The 18,912-nt window shown below is 46.8% G+C and overlaps 1 long non-coding RNA gene and 1 pseudogene across 1 annotated transcript; one reads left to right on the plus strand and one right to left on the minus strand.

The window, feature by feature from the left end:
• Nucleotides 1–2,272: 2,272 nt before the first annotated feature.
• LOC144104634 (uncharacterized) lies at nt 2,273–5,186 on the minus strand. Its single transcript, XR_013308601.1, has 3 exons — nt 5,067–5,186; nt 4,459–4,534; nt 2,273–2,381 (listed from the first exon to the last, which is right to left on the minus strand). It is a non-coding gene; the product is annotated as an uncharacterized LOC144104634 (long non-coding RNA).
• A 1,571-nt stretch (nt 5,187–6,757) lies between these two features.
• LOC144126238 (uncharacterized) lies at nt 6,758–15,008 on the plus strand (annotated as a pseudogene).
• Nucleotides 15,009–18,912: the final 3,904 nt, after the last annotated feature.

Raw genomic sequence — 18,912 nt, forward strand, 5'->3', positions numbered from 1 at the left:
ACAGAGCTCTAATGCTTTATCGACTTTAGACAAAAAAAATGTTGCTGAGCAAAGGTACGACCTGCGTGTAAAAACCGCCCTGCCCACTGACAAATGCGGATTTGCAGTAAAAGGACGACATCCCCATGAAGCCAGCAACCAAAATCACGCAATCATCTGTAAAAGCATGTTCATTTTTCACCCTGATGCAGTTTGCACATGCCTCAGAGGTCTATCATGTGACAATGAATAGTGCAGGCCCTCTATGTCGATGCTCACTACAGAGCACCTGCCCAGGTTGCTGTCCACAAGAAACTAGAACTCCACAGAACTCCACTTTTGTGAGTTGGCAAGGCGGTATTTACATCAGAAATCAGGCATATGCAGAGGGTCCCAGGTTGCACTGTTCCTCCGCGACATTCTTCTGTCCAGAATCGATACTGCATCAAAGCCCTGTTTGGAAAACCTCGGCATAGTAGCATTTCGTTATATTGATAGCTACCTAATTTGTTTGTACAAGGAGGGCTCAGATAAGTTGGCACAAGACGTTTTAAAAATCTTTAGGCATGTGGTCAAAGCCTATCTTTTACGTCTGAATTTCACTAAGCATAACCGTTTGTAGCTTCTTGACTTAGACCTGCGCTTTGCGGACGACCACATAAGTTGGCGCCACAGCCCAAGATCGGGAAGCCTCTTAGCTACGAGTCGAACCACTCGAGGCTGGTGAAGGACAGGTTGGCAATCGCATGCATCACGACCGCTTTATGGAAGTCATGCCATCACAGTGTTTAGAATGCATTCTCGGAGCAGGTTTTCAAGCCAATGGCACCTGGGTTCCCACTTGCCCATCTGGCGCACCTGTAAGAGTGTGATTTTACTCTCTCGAGGGAACGGAACACCATTCGCATGATGCTGACGTAGTTGAGCAGCACAAAAAGACAGGCTCTATACCTTACCTCCACGCCATTTCGCACAATCCCAAAAAAGTTGCACCAAAGTATGATGTTGATGTTGTCTTGACCACTAAAAGTAAGGTAGGAGCCCTTTGCTTTTTCGTTCAAACTAGGCTTGATACAACTACGGGTAATCGTCCGCTATGCACAGTGGCAGATAAAAAATGTTCACCTCTTGCAAAAGTAAACGGGTTTTTTGCATTCCACTGCCTCGTAGCTGAAACTACTATGGGCACTCAAGCAGATATCTTAATGTGCACCTGGCCGAGAGAACTTTCACTGTATAGACAGGAAGGCGAATTTTCACCTGACACTGCACGTTCAATCTCGAGAATGCAATCGGAGGACGACCTTTCTCTTTGCGCGCCTGATTTCCGCGGCACATCAGTGGAGTGGTTTAGGGAAGTGATAAATCTGTCCTGATATAGTTGAGGCTTACTACATCAGTAAGGCTAAAAACAAGTGCCTGGCTATATCGTCGGTGAACCTTCACTGTAAGGAGTTTTTTAGATGGTTTACTAGTACGTCAGTGCCTTTCGATTGTTTTTTGCCCTCTCACTGCTTTGGGGTTTTGTGTTCTTGAATCTGTTTGCAGGTCTTCTTTTGCCACTTTCCTTCAATAAAATTTCAGCTGTTAGACCAGCCTCATCTTGTGCTCATCTCTTCTCCTGTGTTGTGTCTTCTGGCTGGTTTTAAGATGTAATACTGAATGCCGGAAGACGGTCATTTTAGAGTCAAGCGCACTGATAATGGCCACAGCTATAATGAATGTTCATTTATTACAAAAATAGTGCTTACTTTATTAATTTATGCATGAAGTATATGACACTGCATCAAAATAAAAAAGGACTAACCCTCATGGCCAAACTGCAGTTACAGCAAACAAAATGACACCATAAACCTGCCCCACATGCAAAAGCTTGCACTTCAGGCCAATGCAGAAGTAAGATCAGATTACTTCCCAAACTGCATGACACTGCCACGCAAAGTAAACATTGTGACAGGCAATAAAGGAGCAACAAAAAAGCGAACTGTTGGTAGCAGCCAATCTCATGCAGACAAGCTACAAGGTCAGGCCAACATAGACGTGGAAGGAGAAATTTGAAAAAAAGCCACAACAAGCACATATTAATTTTTAAAGTTTTCACAGCCCTTTAAATGGCAAATACTTTCCTCACAAAACATAACAGAAGCGGAATTTTTTTTTCGGCAATCAATTTTTTTCCTGTACTTCATAATTCTTGAAGCATGGGCGGGCATAGAGTAGTCATATTAGTGCATGCATCCCTAAGCAATGCCATGCCAAAAACTGTACTTACAGAAAACGTTTGCCTTATTGAGTGAATACCACTGGCCATCCACTAATTTCCCAGCCTGCTCCAGGTCCCTGGCAAAAATCACACGCAACTTGGTGCCTTGCACAACTTCCATGCAACTCTTGGTCTTAAGCTGGAAAAAAATTGAGGATTCAGTGAGATATCAAATATAACATGCATTGCTTTGTTTCAATGACTGACTAAGAAAAAAACAGCGGTTTCTGTGAGCGCAACTATTTTTTCACACTAGCTTTCTACAGTAAACCACGTTTATCGCGACCAAATTCACACTGACTTGCTGCACGGTCCCAGCACTACTGTGTATAGCTCTATGGTTTCAAATGCTTGATAGCTCTGAGCCCTTGGGCTTGCACTCGTTAATGCAGAAAACCTCGTAAAAGGCAACCAGAACTTCGAGCTTTAAGCCATAGGTATTCAGAAGCTCAGTGGTCTATGGGAGAACTTTTGGCTGGGTGACGCAGTAGCAAATGCTGCTCCAGCTACTTTCACCCCATTGCAAAAACCTCGCACAGCAGAGACCTGTCCTCCATTTTGCATTGCAGAAACAATCACTGAAATTCAAAGCACGCATACTAAATGCACACCTACCTTCCAACACAGCTTCATAATAATGGGTATAATTATTGGAATGAAATACCAGTCAGTACATGTAGTTTTCAATTTATCCAAAAATTATAAGCAACCGACAAACAATAAACATTAAAAGAGAAATAAAATAACTAGAATTGTTTAAAAACTCTGTCAGAAGAAATATGTGACATCCACTACACTCCAGCAGTTCTTCGGATTGTGCACCTTCAAACCACACTTTTTTACAGGCACATTTGCACAGAAATTGCATTGAACCTGATCTTTAAGAATCTTTATTGGTGCAACAGTAAGGAGAAACCAGGATTTACTCAAAAACGAAGAGCCCTACACATTGCATCACAAGTCCAGATGGTGCACTTATGTCGCCTCTTATGCTTATGCAAGAAACAGGAACAGAGATATCTTGACTAAATCAAAAAAAGAGGAAGTGCAATGCATGTGTAATGCAGAGAAGATATAAGCAATACCACACTAAAACACTGGGAGGATTCCAAGAGTAGGTGAATGCATGAATGGGTGGCAATCAGATGGCTAAATGAGATTAGGAAATTTGAGGAAAAAGGGTGGTAGCATGTGGCACAGGATACAGTTACCTAATATGAACTGGAGAACCTTTGTTCTGCACTAATTTTAACAGCACATTCGCACGACAGAAAAGATCACTAACTCCAGGAAAGAACTGCGCATCATGCGACTCAATTAGTCACCATTGCAAATGGCACCAGCACCGCGGACTGCACATGAGGAAAAGTAGACAAATTTTTGCTCTCAACTTTGAGCAGCAGTCAGCTGCGCTTTTAAGAGCAAAGCTCTAACGTACGGCAACATTGGCACTTTGTTTTACTGACATGAGGGTGCTTGTGAGCGCGCAAGTCCCATGTTTGTTTTGCACCAAATGTGTTAATTGTTAGGTATGTTTAACTAAAGAGGGGCATCTAACATGGGCATCAGCCCTCCACTAGGGCAGCTCCATTACTTCCCTTCTAAATCCCTCCCTTATATCACGGTTCAAGTGTCCACCAAAATGTGAGACAGTTACTGGTACATTTCCTTGAATTTTCCTTCAACTAATTTTAAATTTTTCAAGTATGTAGCTTTAAGAAGGTAGAGGTACAAACTGTGCAGTATAACCATATGCTATGGCAATAAACCAGCAATAAATCTGTGCTGACAGCAGCTTGCCCAGTGCATTGCAAGGATGCTATGCCATACAAGGATTGGTGTCATCGTGCGATGTTACATTACTGACTGACAATTTGGTCTCTGTATCAGAAATACTGGTAAACCATCATTGTAGAGCACAATGTTTTTAAAGGGATAAATGAACATATAGGTCCTTTTCGAGGACACATATGCATACCAGGCAACAGGTGTGCAATGTCAAAGCACGTTTATGTTAACAGCAGCTGCATCGCATCAAGAGCTACATCAGCGACTATATGTTGTACATGTCTACAGTTCTGGTAATTATAAGCTGAGGTACTGCTGTGAAGTGCATGTAGAGTTTCATGCATTTCTAAACCTAGCTGCAAGCCTATATTGAAAATATTTTTCTAAATAGACACCTAAGATATGCATCACTGAAAAAGAATAACTACCATGAACGGATCAGGAGGGATGACACAGCCGAAGGCAGGAAGCACGCATGGCCCAATAGATGCTGGCCGCTGGCAACTGCAAATAAATACATCCAGGGCAACAGCTGTCAGTGGCTGTAGCCATGTCATGAATGACAAGAGAGGAAATCGTCAACTGCTTTAAAAACTAAACTTAGACGTCAGATAAGTAAATAAAAAAAAATGAGCTAGCCCATGACAAAAGAAAAGAACAGATTTTATGTAATGCGCCCATATACATTCTTTGAGAAGAGTCACAATGACTGTTATAACCACACTGAAAGATGAGCTGGCTGAAATACCACGCACCAATTTGAATATAGGATGTGCAGGTTTTCATTCATTCCTATCACGGTGCCTTGCACCAATGTCTAGGTATTAAATTGAAAGTTGCAACCAGTCTGCCTTGGTTAAATGAGAAGAGAGAATGGAAAAAGCATGCCTTCACTAGCAAGAAGCTTGATATCTCACAGCATAGCTTAGCATCATAGACAAATTGCTAGCGCATTTTACAAATCTGCATACAATTCAAAGCTGCACAAATTTGTCGACTGGCAATGCAAGTAAGGGCAAGATAAACAAAAAAATACCAAAGAACACTCGTGAGTGCGGCGAAGGGAGATCTGTGGTTAGGATCCCGTGCCTGGGAAGAGTTCCGAGCTCGGAGAATCGCCGGCACCACAGCTGATGGCACGCAACCAAGAATAAATAACAAAGTGAAAATAAGTAACAAAAAAACATCGAAAATGGCGAACGACTTGAATGCGGGCCGCAAATGCGAGGGATATAGCAAAAAGGTAGAATTCCTAAATAAGTGTGCAGTTGCATCTCCGACAGCTCGCAGTGCTCAGAAGGAGAGGAAGCATCAACGTTTACAGCTCAGGAGACGCAAGATTGATCTAACTTTGACATAACACTGCCTCAAATCCTGTTCCACTGGGGAAGCAGACAAGTTTACAAATGACAAGGCGATGAATATGAACTAGCCTTTCACATGCGATCACTGTCTCAGAATAATTTAGTATGACGCATATTAAGGCACAAGCACTAATCCGATGTGTACTAACCCTGAGCAAAATAGTGCGGTGTCTGATCGCAGCTGGCCTAGTGCGAGCGCTCCGCGGCGCGGCACTTCTCACTCATCGTCTTCTACGCAGTGCAAATCCATGCTTTTTCACCGAGTGTCGAAGCGCTAGCAAGCGAAAGCGTAACTCTGTTGTGATATCTGGTGCCATTTTTATTTACCACGGCACGCGAGTACTAAATGCACATAAAGACAATGAGAACAACACTTGTCATGCAGGATATAGGCCCTGCTTTTTTGGCGCCGCATTATAGCTGCGGCAACCGCAGGCGGACTGCCTCCACTCACATCCCTATATAGCCGCATACAAATAGCGCGTGTGAATACAGATCATTAGCAAAGAAACGCAGAGCGGGACTCACCGGTCATGGGATTCATCCAGGCTTAGTAAAACGGCGCAGGAGTCTTCGTTCCCTTTACAGTAGACAAGACGACGCAGCACTTTCTTCATGGCTTACCTATGGTGCCTAGAAGAAGAGGTGTCAGCATCGTTGCGGTCGCGCCGTGTTCGGAGGCGCGCTGGTATTTCATGCCGCCGCGGGGCGGCGCGCACGTCGCTACCGAGACCCGTCGAGAGCACCCGCCAGTCGCCGTCGCCGCACGTTTCGTCGCCTACAGGCAGGTACAGGCACGTGTTCCCGCAGCGCCTGCGGTGTACTGGTTTTAAATTGTTTTTGATTGCTACGCACTGATGTGGCCATGCCAAAGTGATGTCCAAACAACAAAGACACTGTTTCGCACCTGGATGCAAAGCGGGGTATGTTTCGGCCCGCAAACAAGGGAAGAAGGCGTCTCTCTTCGCTGTTACCGTCGACGATGAACGACGCAGGGCCTGGGAGCGCGCAATTCCTCGTGCTGACAAGCCATTGGAGAAGAACTGCGTTGTGTGCGAGGCTCATTTCGACGAGAGATTCATCGTCCGTAGCTTCAAGCATGTCAACGGCGAGTCTGTGGAAATCCCTCGTGATCACCCTACACTGACAGACGATGCGATTCCCACGATATTTCCAAATGTGCCTGCTTACCTCACAAAAAAGCTGCCTCCAAAACGAAAGACGGTGTCGTCCAATGGAGGTGCAACTTCAAAGCGAAGAAAGGTTTACTCCATTCACGACGAACCGCTGAGTGCTGAAACCGACGTTCCGTCAAGTTCGAACTGTAGCGGCGGCTACAATATCTTGGAGGGTATGACGCAAGATGACCTTCCAAGTAAGTACTGGGCGAAACACGTAATCCCAAACGATACGGACGTTGTGGCGTTCTCAGTGTGTGCTTCAAGTGGTGGAACTCTGTGCTTTGAAAAGTTACTTTTGTGTTCAAGTAATGCCTCAACCTTTCATTGCACGGCATATGTACAGGGTGTTCTTGTAAAAACAGTGGATGTCGACAGCATTAGCGATGTTAAGGACCTCCTGTTCGAAATGGATGCCATGATTCCTTGCGAGGGGTTTGAAATGGAAACAGGAATGCAAAGTGGGCAAAAAAAAGCAAAGCACAGACTCCACGGAGGGAAACTGCACAGCCTCACGTGTTTTGGGACAGTGCAAAATAGAAGCCGATGCTTGCAGTGCAAATACCTTCGTAAGCTGTTGATAAATCAGGAATATTATAAGCGTACAAGAGCGAGAAAGGCAAGAGGTAACCTTACACAGAAGCTAACGCGAAAAATTGCGCAGCTGCGACGGCAAAAGCGCAGCATTGCAAAGTTGAGTGAGACCATGGAAAAGATGAAGCAGGACAACGAAGCTATAAGCAGCTCTAGTTTTGAAGAGAAGTTGCAAAGCCTGCCAAAAAAGCAGCAAGTGCAGGTACGTGAATGCTTTGAAGCATCTAAAAGGAGAAAAACCAATGGAATGGTATTTCAGCAAGAGTGGATCCTTGAATGCATTGTATATGAAAAGCCCGCGTCTTAACGAGCACATTCGTAAGCTCAAGATCATGGTTGCGCCAAGCCCTTCGTGCCTGCGTACTTACGTCCGTAAATATAGAAGTGGTTTTGGCTTTAATGAAGTGCTCACGGCTGTTGCAGAGAAAGCACGCACTATTGATCCGTATCACCGACACGGCGGCATACTCGTGGATGAAATAAAACTGTCAGAAAACTTGACTGTAGACCGCAAAGGGCAAGTCCAAGGGTTCGTTGACCTCGGCAAGTACACCTCACCAGGGCAAGAAGGTGCTCAATGTGACCATGGCCATGTAATTTTCTTTCAGCCATTCACAGGCACATGGAAACAAATTCTCGGTGCGTTTGGTGCTTTGGTGCACGAAGCAATGTAAAGGCAGATGTTCTGGCCAAAATCTTTGTTGACGCTGTGATTTGTGCCGAGAAATCGGGGCTCTTCGTGGATTTTGTGACATGCGACGGGGCTGTGTGGAACCGCAGCATGTGGAAAATTTTCGGCGTAAGTGGGAAGCTCGAAAAGACAGTGTGAAATGTAAAGCACCCAGTGGATCCAAGCCGGTATTTGTATTTTTTGTCAAATTTCCCCCACCTGGTGAAATGTGTGCGTAACGCTGTAACCTCCAAAGGGCTGTTAACACCAGATGGTCGAGTTGGCAACGAATATGTAAAGGAGGCCTGCAAATGCGACACTTCAAGTTCAGTGACACTCAGGGCAATGCCACACGTCACCATGGCTGTTTGTCAGCCTAATGGCTTCGAAAAAATGCGGGTCAACTTGGCGTTCGCTTTCTTCAGTGATGAAGTTTTAAGGGGCCTCTATGTCTACAACAGCCAAGTGAACACTGCTATGGCACTGGCTGTACCAAGGCTATTTCTGCATTTGTCTCTATGATGAGAGACCTCATCGATGCCATGACATCGAGATACTCAAAGCGCGGTTTAAGACCAGGTAGTAAAGAAGTAGCAAGCATCAAACGCTTTCTGGAGTTCTTAGCGACCTGGGAAAAAACTTTGCCTAAGCAGGGTGGGTTCTTGAGCGAATCAACAGCCGAAGGACTCCGTGTTACTCTTACCAGCACACTTTCCATCCTGCTCTATGTCACGCAAACCCTGGGGTTTAAGTACTTGATGACTTCTCGTTTGAGCCAAGACGCGCTTGAAAACCTCTTCGGGATACTGAGGCAAATGTCTGGCTCTAACGATCACCCTACACCGACACAATTTTTGATATCTCTGAATTGCCTCAGTTTTTACAACTTAGCGCAGTCACCCTCCAGTGGCAACATTCCTTCAGCAGTCCTGAGCAGCCTTCTAAGTCCGGGCGCTCACACTAATCCCATGAAACTACAGAATAAGCTGGATGAGCTCTTAGATGTGGGACGTCTCAACGAAGTTCATGAAATGATTGTGGCATGTGAAGCACTTCCTGAGCACGCTGAAATCGTTGGATGCAGAAGTGACCCCCGGATCACTTATTACATCAGTGGCTATGTGGCCCGGAACATGTTGAAAAAGACGAAGTGCAGCGAATGTAGCAGGCTGTTGCTTCACACGGAGGACTCGAGCTTGCTTCCGGCAGAGTCGTGCCTCGCACGTTACATTAATAGGGGTGGCCTCCTGTACCCGTCTGAGTCCCTAGCAGACCTGGTCAAAGCTATGGAGGATGTTTTTACTTACTGCTTCAGTTTCAACAAGTTGAAAACTGATAGCATCATGGACCTCATCTCTTGCCTGTCTGGTTACACTATTTTAAGGCGACCTGTTTCTTTTATTTGAAAATCCGAAGCGGTGGGTCGACTTACAATCGACACCAAACCATGGCACCATAAAAAAAGCCGAGACAAACGAGATGCAGGGGAAGCTACAGCGTGGTTGCAATTTTGTTTGCTCTACGGCTGTACGCAGTTGCATTCGGCCATTCGACACGCGTTTTCGTAATGATTTTCTTTTCACTTTCAACTGCGCACTCGGCTCTCAAGGGGGTGTCAATATTGGATGGAACGGCCGCTTTTCCAAACGCGGCAGCAAAGCCACTCGGAAGGGCAGTGCTTCCAGGGGAGTGTCGATAGCTGATGGAGGACCTGATGCCTCTCACGCGTAGCACGCATAGTTTCTTTTTGGCTCCGTTTGACGCACTTGACGACTGCCGGCCACGTTTTACCAGTTTTTAATGTAGTGCGTCGTCATTTGCGCTACAGGTCTGGTAAGCGTCCGGCATTCCTTCGAGGCTACATTCAATATGGCTGTCATTTTTAAGCCGAAAAAAAACAACCAACTGCGCGCCGGGCCCCACGTTCAATGTCTCGAAACGGGTGATAGAGGTGTGGCGGTTGCAGCGAGGCGAAATTTTTTGCGCGCGATTACGTAGTGCGGTTGTATGCGACGGGCGGGATTTTACTGGACGACGACGTTAGAAAAACGAGCTGGGTTCTTTCAGCAGCTATGGTGACGGCAGTGCTAGTGAGAAGAAGTAGTCCGGTAACTAGTACATTTTAACTCGAGAACGTTAAAGAGCCCGTGAGGGGGAAGAGCTAGCGTCGCCAGGCTGCTGCGGCTCCGTTGCGTCACTCTTTGTGCTGGCGTTCAGCAGCTGCTCCGCCAACGCGGAGAACCGGCAACGCCCGCCCTCCCAGCGTGCGGCAGGCGATGGCGGCTGCCGCACGCTGGGAGGCGGCCGCGTTTCTGGTATTCCCGGATTGCGCAGGCACCCATATCAGCTCCACTTGGCGGGGTGGGGGTGCATAGGGCGAGCCCAGTATGCCGAAAGGAGGGACATGGACTCGGAAGATTTTAGCAAAGCATCTTTGGGGTACGCACTCCCAACAGATCCTCTTCAGACGCCTCTAATCCCGCTCTCTGTCATCCCCTCAGGTTTTATCCCACTATTGCGGCAGATCCCCTGCATGCTCCCTATGTGGTGACCCCCACGCCCCACTCTCACATATCCTTTTCGGCTGCCCTGCTGACCCTCCCCCGCGGGGACAGCACGCCATCTCGAGCTGGGAGGACTGGGAGGTCCTGCTTATGTCTGCAGACCCCACATCGCAGCTTGCTGCGGTGACTCGGGCTGCCGACGTCATGTCTCGGCATGACCTGCTTGATGCAGTGCGGGACCGCGCAGTGGCCCAGGGACCCAGCTGGGTCTAAAACTCACTTGCTGAATCAGGTTTTTCTGTCTGTCTGTTGGGGTCAGTTAAAATGCAACAGGTGTCCGTGGGGGTGATGACAATTGCAGTGGCGGCTTCCTCTGCAGCCTTCGGGGAAGGTGTTTGGGGGAAGAGGTAGTGTGAGGAGGGCGGATATAGAGGAGTCCACAACGACTGCTGCCGCTTCATCAGAAGATGCGACTGTTAGGCGAGTTGGTGCATGACTCGAAGATACAGGCCTCCCATTGCTCCGCACTCGGCGACCGCTGTAAAAACCAACAAAGTCTGGTACAGCGAGCTCAACGGACGGCAGTGGCCAGCGAAGCCCTAGACTGAGGGCAGCCCACCATTGATTAAAAGTGGACGAGCTCGACAGAGGACTCCTGCTGATACAACCAAACAGAGAACATCACTGAAGGTGCCCCAAAACCGTAGAGTACAATAAAGATCTCTCTCTCTCTCGAAGATACAACGCCTTGTCTGTGTTCGTTCTTCATTCGTCCTGACCACTCTTGCGTCTTGTATCTTCGAGTCGCTTCATCACCCGTGAAGGCAGCGTCCACCCTTATGCCGTCAGGCTTGGAGGTCTACGCTCGGAGGTGAGCCTTCGCACGGGCTCTGCGGCGCTGCTAGTGGTGGCAGGGGTACATATTCCTCTGGAGCGGCTTGCTGAGCAGCTCCCGGCGAAGTGGTCGAGGAATGGTGATGAGGGTTGGGTGGTTGGCCGGCATTCTGATTAGGAGGGACTGCAGAATATACCGGCCTGTGAAGGCTTGTGTGAGCCAGATGTGTTTGGCCTACCGGTGGGCCTCCACGAGCTCCCCGATTGTGTCTTGTATGCCCAGGCCTAGTAATCTCTCTGTGGGTGTGTTGACAGGAAGATGAAGTGCTACCTTGAATTCCTCCAAAGCGTTTCTGCGGTGTTTGGATAGCTGTAAGTATGGGGTGATGTAGAGCACACCGCTGAGCATGAAGGCATGACTGAGGCGACAGAGGTCGTGCTCAGACCTTCGTGTCTCTATGATGGACAGAAACTCTGCGGATGAGTTGAGATATCGCGCCCGCAACCTGCATGAGTTTTTGAGGGTGGTGGTGTTTTCGCCATCGTGCTGGATGTGGAGGCCCAATACGCGGAGTGTGTCAACCTCCAGTACCGAGTCCGCATTCAGCACAATGGCATTGGGGAAGCAGGGCGAGTGACAGTTCTAGGCCGGATGAGGAGCAGTTCGGACCTCTCTGGAGAGCAAGACAGTTCGATGCTCCGTGCGTAATTCTGGGTGAGGGTGGCTGCTTCTTGTAAGGTCTTTTTTTTCTATGCCGCCGTCACTGCGTGATGTCGAAGGCATAGTGTGCTCCAGTTGGGGAATAGTTGCCAGTTTTCGGGTGAGGGGCATCAGGGTGAGATTAAACAGGAAGGAGGAAAGGATGGACCCTTGATGGGTGCCGATACTTTGAGGCATGTAGGAGGGGGAAGAGAAAGGGCCGGTGTGTATCTGAGCTGTGCGGCCAGTTAGGAATACTCGAATGTGAGTGTACGTGGCCGCACCCGCATTCAATAGAGATAGGACAGTCATCACAGCCTTATGTTCAATGCGATCAACGCCTTAGAGAGATACAAAGCTAAGACTAGCTTTGTGTGACCCGCAAGAAGCGAGTCGAAAATATCGTTACGAATTGTAGCATGGCGTCCTGTGCGGATATATGGGGGCAGAATCCCAGCATGCTATGCGGGTATAGATTGTTGTCCTCCATGTACCTCGTGAGCCTCGCAGCACAACATGCTCGTGGAGGTTCCTTAAGCATGAAGTTAGCGAAATCGGGCGAAGTTTTTGGAGTTTAAGGGGTTTGTTGGTTTTGGGTATGAATATTACTGTCGTGTGGTGCCAGGGCTGCGGGAGCTCGTTGCCATTCCTCCAGCACTGGTTGAATTATTGCGTAATTTGGGTGATTGATTGGTCGTCCAGATTACGGAGCATGGATTTTGTGATTTGTTTTGCACCAGGTGCAGAGTTGCTTCGGAGAGTCTGGAGGGCTGATCTCGCGTCTGTATTCGTGATGTCTGTGTCGAGTGTGGGACTGGCTGGTCCTTTGTAGGTGGGTAGAGGTGTGGGGGTACCCGGAGAGGCCTATGTGGTTTGAAGGTGTTTAGGAGGCTGTCGGGATCGTCAATGTGTTCATGTGTGAGGCGTGTCATGTGGTGTTGTTTTGCTGACTTGGTGCATGTGTGGTCAATGTGGTTTCGAAGGATTTCTCACGCGCATTTGCTGCACATGTTTCCGGCAATGCCCTCACATAGGAATCGTCCGTGGGCGAGGAGAGGCCGCTTGGCAGAGGACGTTCACCGTGATACTTTTCTTTGTCATTTCTCCTTCCGCACATTGCGGTCTGTACACGCGTTCTGTGGAACGCTACTGTGCGTTCTATGCTACGCTTGTTGCAACGCTCGTGTTTCAGGCTGCGTTGCTGTTAGCATTCGGTGCAACCTCTTCCCCCTCGCCCGTGCTTATAAAAAGGCCGTGAAAGCAGGCCTTTGGCAATGTTACCCATGCGGCTATATTAAGGAACCTATCGAACATAAGATCGGGGGTAGAACCTACCGGTACATCAGATCATTTCTGGAGGGTTGGACTGCGGAGACTGTAGTCAGAAAAGTTAAATCGGATCCCTTCCCGTTGAGGTGGGGGGGGGGGGCAGGGGGACACCACAAGTATCGGTTTATCGTCGTTCCTGTTTACTCTCACCTTGACCAGAATGCCGCCGAGGCTGGCAGTGATATCGGGACTTAAACATACATTTTATGCGGATGAAATTACTCTATGGGTAACAAGGGGCAGCGACGCACTATTGGAGGAATCTCTACAACAGGCAGTGGATATTGTGGATAAGCAAGCAGGGAAGGCAGGACTCTCGTGCTCTCTGCCCAAGTCCGAGCTTTTTGTGCTTAGGAATAAACCAAGAGGGATACATGCGAGGCACTATGTGCCGCCACGCCCCCCCCCCCCCCCTAGAAGTGAAAGGGGGGTGCACCGGTAGCTGAGGTCCAAACGATCAGGATACTGGATCTGTATCTGCATGCTAACAGCAAGAATAGGGAGGCCTCGGAAAGGCTTAAAAATACGGTCGAGGCTACCGTGAGGCTAATCAGGAGAATCGCCAGTCGTAAGAGAGGGGTCAGGGAAAAGGACTTGTGTAATCTGGTACAGGCGTTTGTGCTTGGTATAAAAGTTTACGCAACCTCTTATATAAAGAAGGACGCGACGGAGAAAGGCAAGGTGGAGGCTATGATTATGCAGGCTTATAAGGCAGCCCTTGGGTTGCCTAACAATGCTTCTACCCAAAGGCTACTGGGATTAGGGGTGTACAACATTCTAGAAGAGCTGCGGGAGGCGCACTTGGTGATGCAACTCAGCAGACTTTCAAAAACGAGAGCATGAAGGGACATATTGAAGAGTATCGGCATTGGAGTTGATGCTTTCTCCGGGAACATGAAAATTCAGGTGAAGCGAGAAATGCACAAGGGCTTGTACATAAAACCTTTGCCCAAAAATATGCATCCGATACATCACGAGGACAATGGGAAGGCAAGAGCCTGAACTTTACATGCTAAGTACGGCAAGTACAACGGGGCAGTCTACATTGATATCGGCAAGTATAAAGATAAGGACGCATTTGCAGTTGCGGTGGCGGACGGGCGGGGGCGCTTGGTCACGTCTGGATTAGTCAAAACCAGCTCCTCCCAAAATGCAGAGGAGGCGGTCATAGGGCTAGCTATAGCTAATACTAAAGCTGACCTGATTTTCAGCGACTCTAAAACAGGCATCCGTTATCTAGCGAGAGGCAGAATATCTCTCACGGCGGCACGATTGCTAAATCGGGCTTCGGGGCGAGGGACTATGGAGATGGAAATTGTCTGGGTACCGGCACACTCTGGGAACCCTGGGAACGAGGCGGCTCACATGAATGCTCCAGGTTTCGTCAGCCGACCAGGTGAACCGGGCGTTCCGGGGAGATCCACGAGAGATGGGCTGGTGTCCTCTCACGACATTACTAACTATTACGAACTTGAGCGGATAATTCACCCATCCCCAGACAAGCAATTAGTGAAGGCGCAGGAATGCGTCTGGCAAGGTTGCAGACGAGATATTTCAATAACCCATAAGTGCTAAACAAATTCTACCCGGACGTTCGGTCGGAATGGAAATGGTGTCAGGAACTGGCAACCTGTGACCACATATTATGGAGCTGTAGCATAGCGCCGCCACCTGAGGATATTATGCGTGATCCTTCTCTCCAGCAGTGGCAAGTTGTGTTGGCAAGCTCCGACACAGTCGTCCAGACCCGGGCCGTGGAGTGGGCCACCTAGGTCGCCGTTAGCCATGGTTTGATGGCCTTCTAGCACAGAATCGTCCGCAATCGCATTCTGGCAAAAACAGGGTTTTTCCATCCAGCCAGGTTCGAGGAACTCAATATGGCGGCCGCCACAATAAATCGATATAGCAGCCCAATTGGTGATCGATTCGTGACGTCATCAGGAAATCAAATTGGTGATTTATTTGTGACGTCACTGATATATGCAATTGGTGATTGTTTGGTGACGTCACTTATAAATCCAAAATGTCAAATTCGTATTTCCATTGGTGGACATCACCTTAATCTCACTCACATCAGTTTTACTAAGCCAAACAGCTAACGCTCGTTACTTCAACGTCTTCTAGATGGTGGCGGTATCTTCATTTTTTCAGGACACCCAGAAAGTCCCGATTTTCCCTCTCTAGCTAGTCTGAATCTACGAGGCAGCTAGTATCTTTTGCTCTCAACGCATTGCCTTCTAGCTATCGCCTACCTAACGCCTGCTTCTTATCTCTCTCCATTCCAAGTTCAGCATGTGTGCCGCGCGAATAGAAGCCGTTGAGCCGGAATGCCTGGGTTCGAACCCGACCACGGCGGCCTAGTTTCGATGGAGGCCAAACGCAAAAACGCGCCCGTGTGCTCGATTTCAGCGCATGTTTGAGATCCCCAGGAGGTCGAAATTATTAAAGACAAAGCATTACTATTATATGTCGGCGAAAACGAGTACGCAGAAAGTGTCCGAAAAACGTGTGCGCAAAATGTGGAAGCAAAATGTAGAGGTGGGTTTGAGGTTTCCACCTAGATGTCAAGATCTGAGAGCTACTGCGCCCTTTCCTGCCAAATTGCTGCAACGCCCACAGCAATTGTCTTTTATCACTGGTCTACTGCGCAAGTTGTTGCTTCTAGGCGGAGATATTGTAACTAACCCAAGCCCGGATCTAACCCAAATTGCCAAACAACTAAAACATATCGCTAGCGACATAAAAGACACACAGGAAATACGCCTCGTTGATACAGACAAGAAGCTTCATGCCCTATCACAGCTTGAAATGACACTCGCCACCTGCCAAAACGAAATTTCACACATGTATCGCCTAATTGAAACAATGTAAAAGAAAATCGACGAGGTGGAAAATCGAGGCAGACGGTCCAACTTAATTATATACGTAGTGCCGGAGGAGGAAGAAGAAACTAATGAAAGTCTTGAAGAAAGAGCGAGCAAAATTATAGTACAGGATACGCTCGAACTAGAAGCTGTCGCCATCGAGCGAATTCACAGGCTAGGTAGACAAGAAAAAACAAGACTAGGCCAGTTATTATGAAGTTGCTAGATTCGAGATATAAAACGCTAATATTGAAAAAACGGCTTAACGCTAAAAGACACAGAGTACACTATCCGTAAAGATTCCTCGGCCAGAGTTCAAGATGTTAGAAAGAAACCGGGGGCGAGCGCCAAACAAGAACTAGAAAGTAAATAAAAGGTTGCACTGACCATTGACAAGCTGATCATAAATGAGCACGTTTATATTTTGAACGAAGAAAAAATAGCAAACTTCCTATGCAAAAAAAGGGCACAGTATTCAACCCTCGAGTAACTCCTCAGAAAACTCAGTTAAAGAATTGTGCATCGTAAATATTAATGTAAGAAGTATAGTTAACAAAACACAGTCACTTGAAATCCTCTTACTTTGTCATGAACTAGACGCAATTAGAATCGCCGAAGCATGGCTTTCACCATAAATTTAAAAATTGCAAAATCGCTCCATCGAACTATTCCGTCATCAGAAAAGACCGTGGTTCACGAGGAGGAGGCGTGGCAATACTGATAAAGAAGCAGCTACCTGTCGTTATTCTTCCTGAAGTTCCTAGCGCTGAAGCTGTTTTTTGCAAGATAGTTTGTAAAGATACGGACAAAATTACCGGCTGCATTCACAGAAGTCCTTCTACCAGACATGAATCCATCACTGCCATTCAGGAATTGCTTCAGAACCATGCCAGAAATTCACGTATTATTATCATGGGTGATTTCAACCTCCCCGACATAAACTGAACAACAATGCGCCATACTTCAAGTGATTCAGATGCCCTCATCAATTTAAAATTCAATTTTAATATTCATCAAATTGTTTCAACATCCACACGTGCCAAAGAACAAATGGTAATATTCTAGATTTGATACTAATCAGTGATCACTTTCCTGAAAGCCGTGCTCAGGTTAACGTCATAAATAGCATATCGGACCACAGTATGCCTACCTGCCGTTTACCATTACAAAACAGTATAATATATCAGAAAAGCATGCAGATCGAAACTAATTTTGCTAAAGCAGACGACACTGGTAATATAACACACCTTGCACACGAATTGCAACCTTTTTTCGACATTACTTCACGTGAGACCACTTAAGTGAACATTTTGTGGGAACAGTTTAGAAATACGGTAACCTACTGTGTAGGCGCATTCGTTCCGCAAAAAATAAAACGGCCTAAGAAAAACAACCCGTGGATTACAAGGGACGTCATTCACGCCCAACGGCATGTCAAGCGGCTTCGTAGATAAATTAAAAAAGGGAAAAATTGCTACCAATTCACTGAAACTAACCAGTGCAATCGCAAGGCTAAAATAAATATCAAACCATGCAAAGGAACAGTACTTTAACGTGACCGTCCCTACGCTTCTTAGGAATAATCCTCATAGATTCTGGAAATATTTTCGCAAAGATAAAACAGCCACATCCAATTTGTCCATGGAGGAAAAACAGAAGAAAGCTAACATGCACAACGATTTCTTTAAATCTGTTTTTACAAAAGATAACGGCAATCTCTCTAACAGTTTCTGCACATCTACGCCATGTATTGGTCTTCTCCATATAACAGATGATGGTGTTCTTAACTTGCTGCTAAAACTAGACATAAAGAAAGCGAGTCGTCGAGACGACATCCCAAAGCAGTTCATAAACGATATGCAGAATGGTGCAGTAAATACTCGGTATCATTTTTGGTAAGTCTTTATCGACTTCGAAAATACCCGACGACTGGAAAAAAGCAAAGGTTCTACCCATTCATAAATCCGGAGATACAAACTCGCCCTGTAACTACCGACCCATTTCACTTTCCAGTACGTCGTACGAAATTATGCAGCACATTATAGCAAAACACTTAAAGACCTCTCTGGAGACCGAAAACTTAATATCACCCTATCAACATGGCTTTTGTCGTGGCTTGTCAACTGTCACCCAACTAACGGAGGTTGTGCATGACCTAGCCCTTAGTATTGACGACAGCCGTCAAACAGATATAATACTACTAGACCTCTCTAAAGCATTTGGCAGTGTAAGCCACAACAAACTAATATGAAAACTACGAGTCATAATTGGAGATTGCAGTGTTACACCGGATCAGGGATTTTTGACGAACCGCTCAAAATTTGTAACTTTCGAACAGGTTCAGTCAAGACCAGTTATCGTTACATCAGGAGTCCCGCAGGGATCTGTCCTGGGAGCAATGTTGTGTTCAGTTTTATTCAAAGATATTACAAACAATATTGACTGTAACATAAAACTTTCCGCCGATGATTGCATTCTGCACAAACCGATAAAAAATCCTGAAAACCACCTTACGCTAAGCCGCTCTCTTAACACAATTTTTGAAGGGTGTAACACTTGGCAGATGACATTAAACAACAAAAAATCCGTTTACATGACAGTCACCAGGAAAAAACAGCCATATAACTATGCCTACAGTATCAATGAATCAACGATTTCAAAGGTGTCTGAACATAAGTACCTAGGGTTAACTTGAAGTTCTCGCCTAAGATGGGACGCGCATATCGCCAATGTTACCTCTGCTGCCATGCAAAAGCTGTTCTTTAGAAGATGCTTACGTCTGGCCCCTCGAAACACCAAGCTTTTTGCATACACTACCCTCGTAAGGCCAATTTTAGAATACGCA

The sequence above is a fragment of the Amblyomma americanum genome, chromosome 1, assembly GCF_052857255.1.
Source record: "Amblyomma americanum isolate KBUSLIRL-KWMA chromosome 1, ASM5285725v1, whole genome shotgun sequence".
In the NCBI taxonomy this organism is placed as follows: domain Eukaryota; kingdom Metazoa; phylum Arthropoda; class Arachnida; order Ixodida; family Ixodidae; genus Amblyomma; species Amblyomma americanum.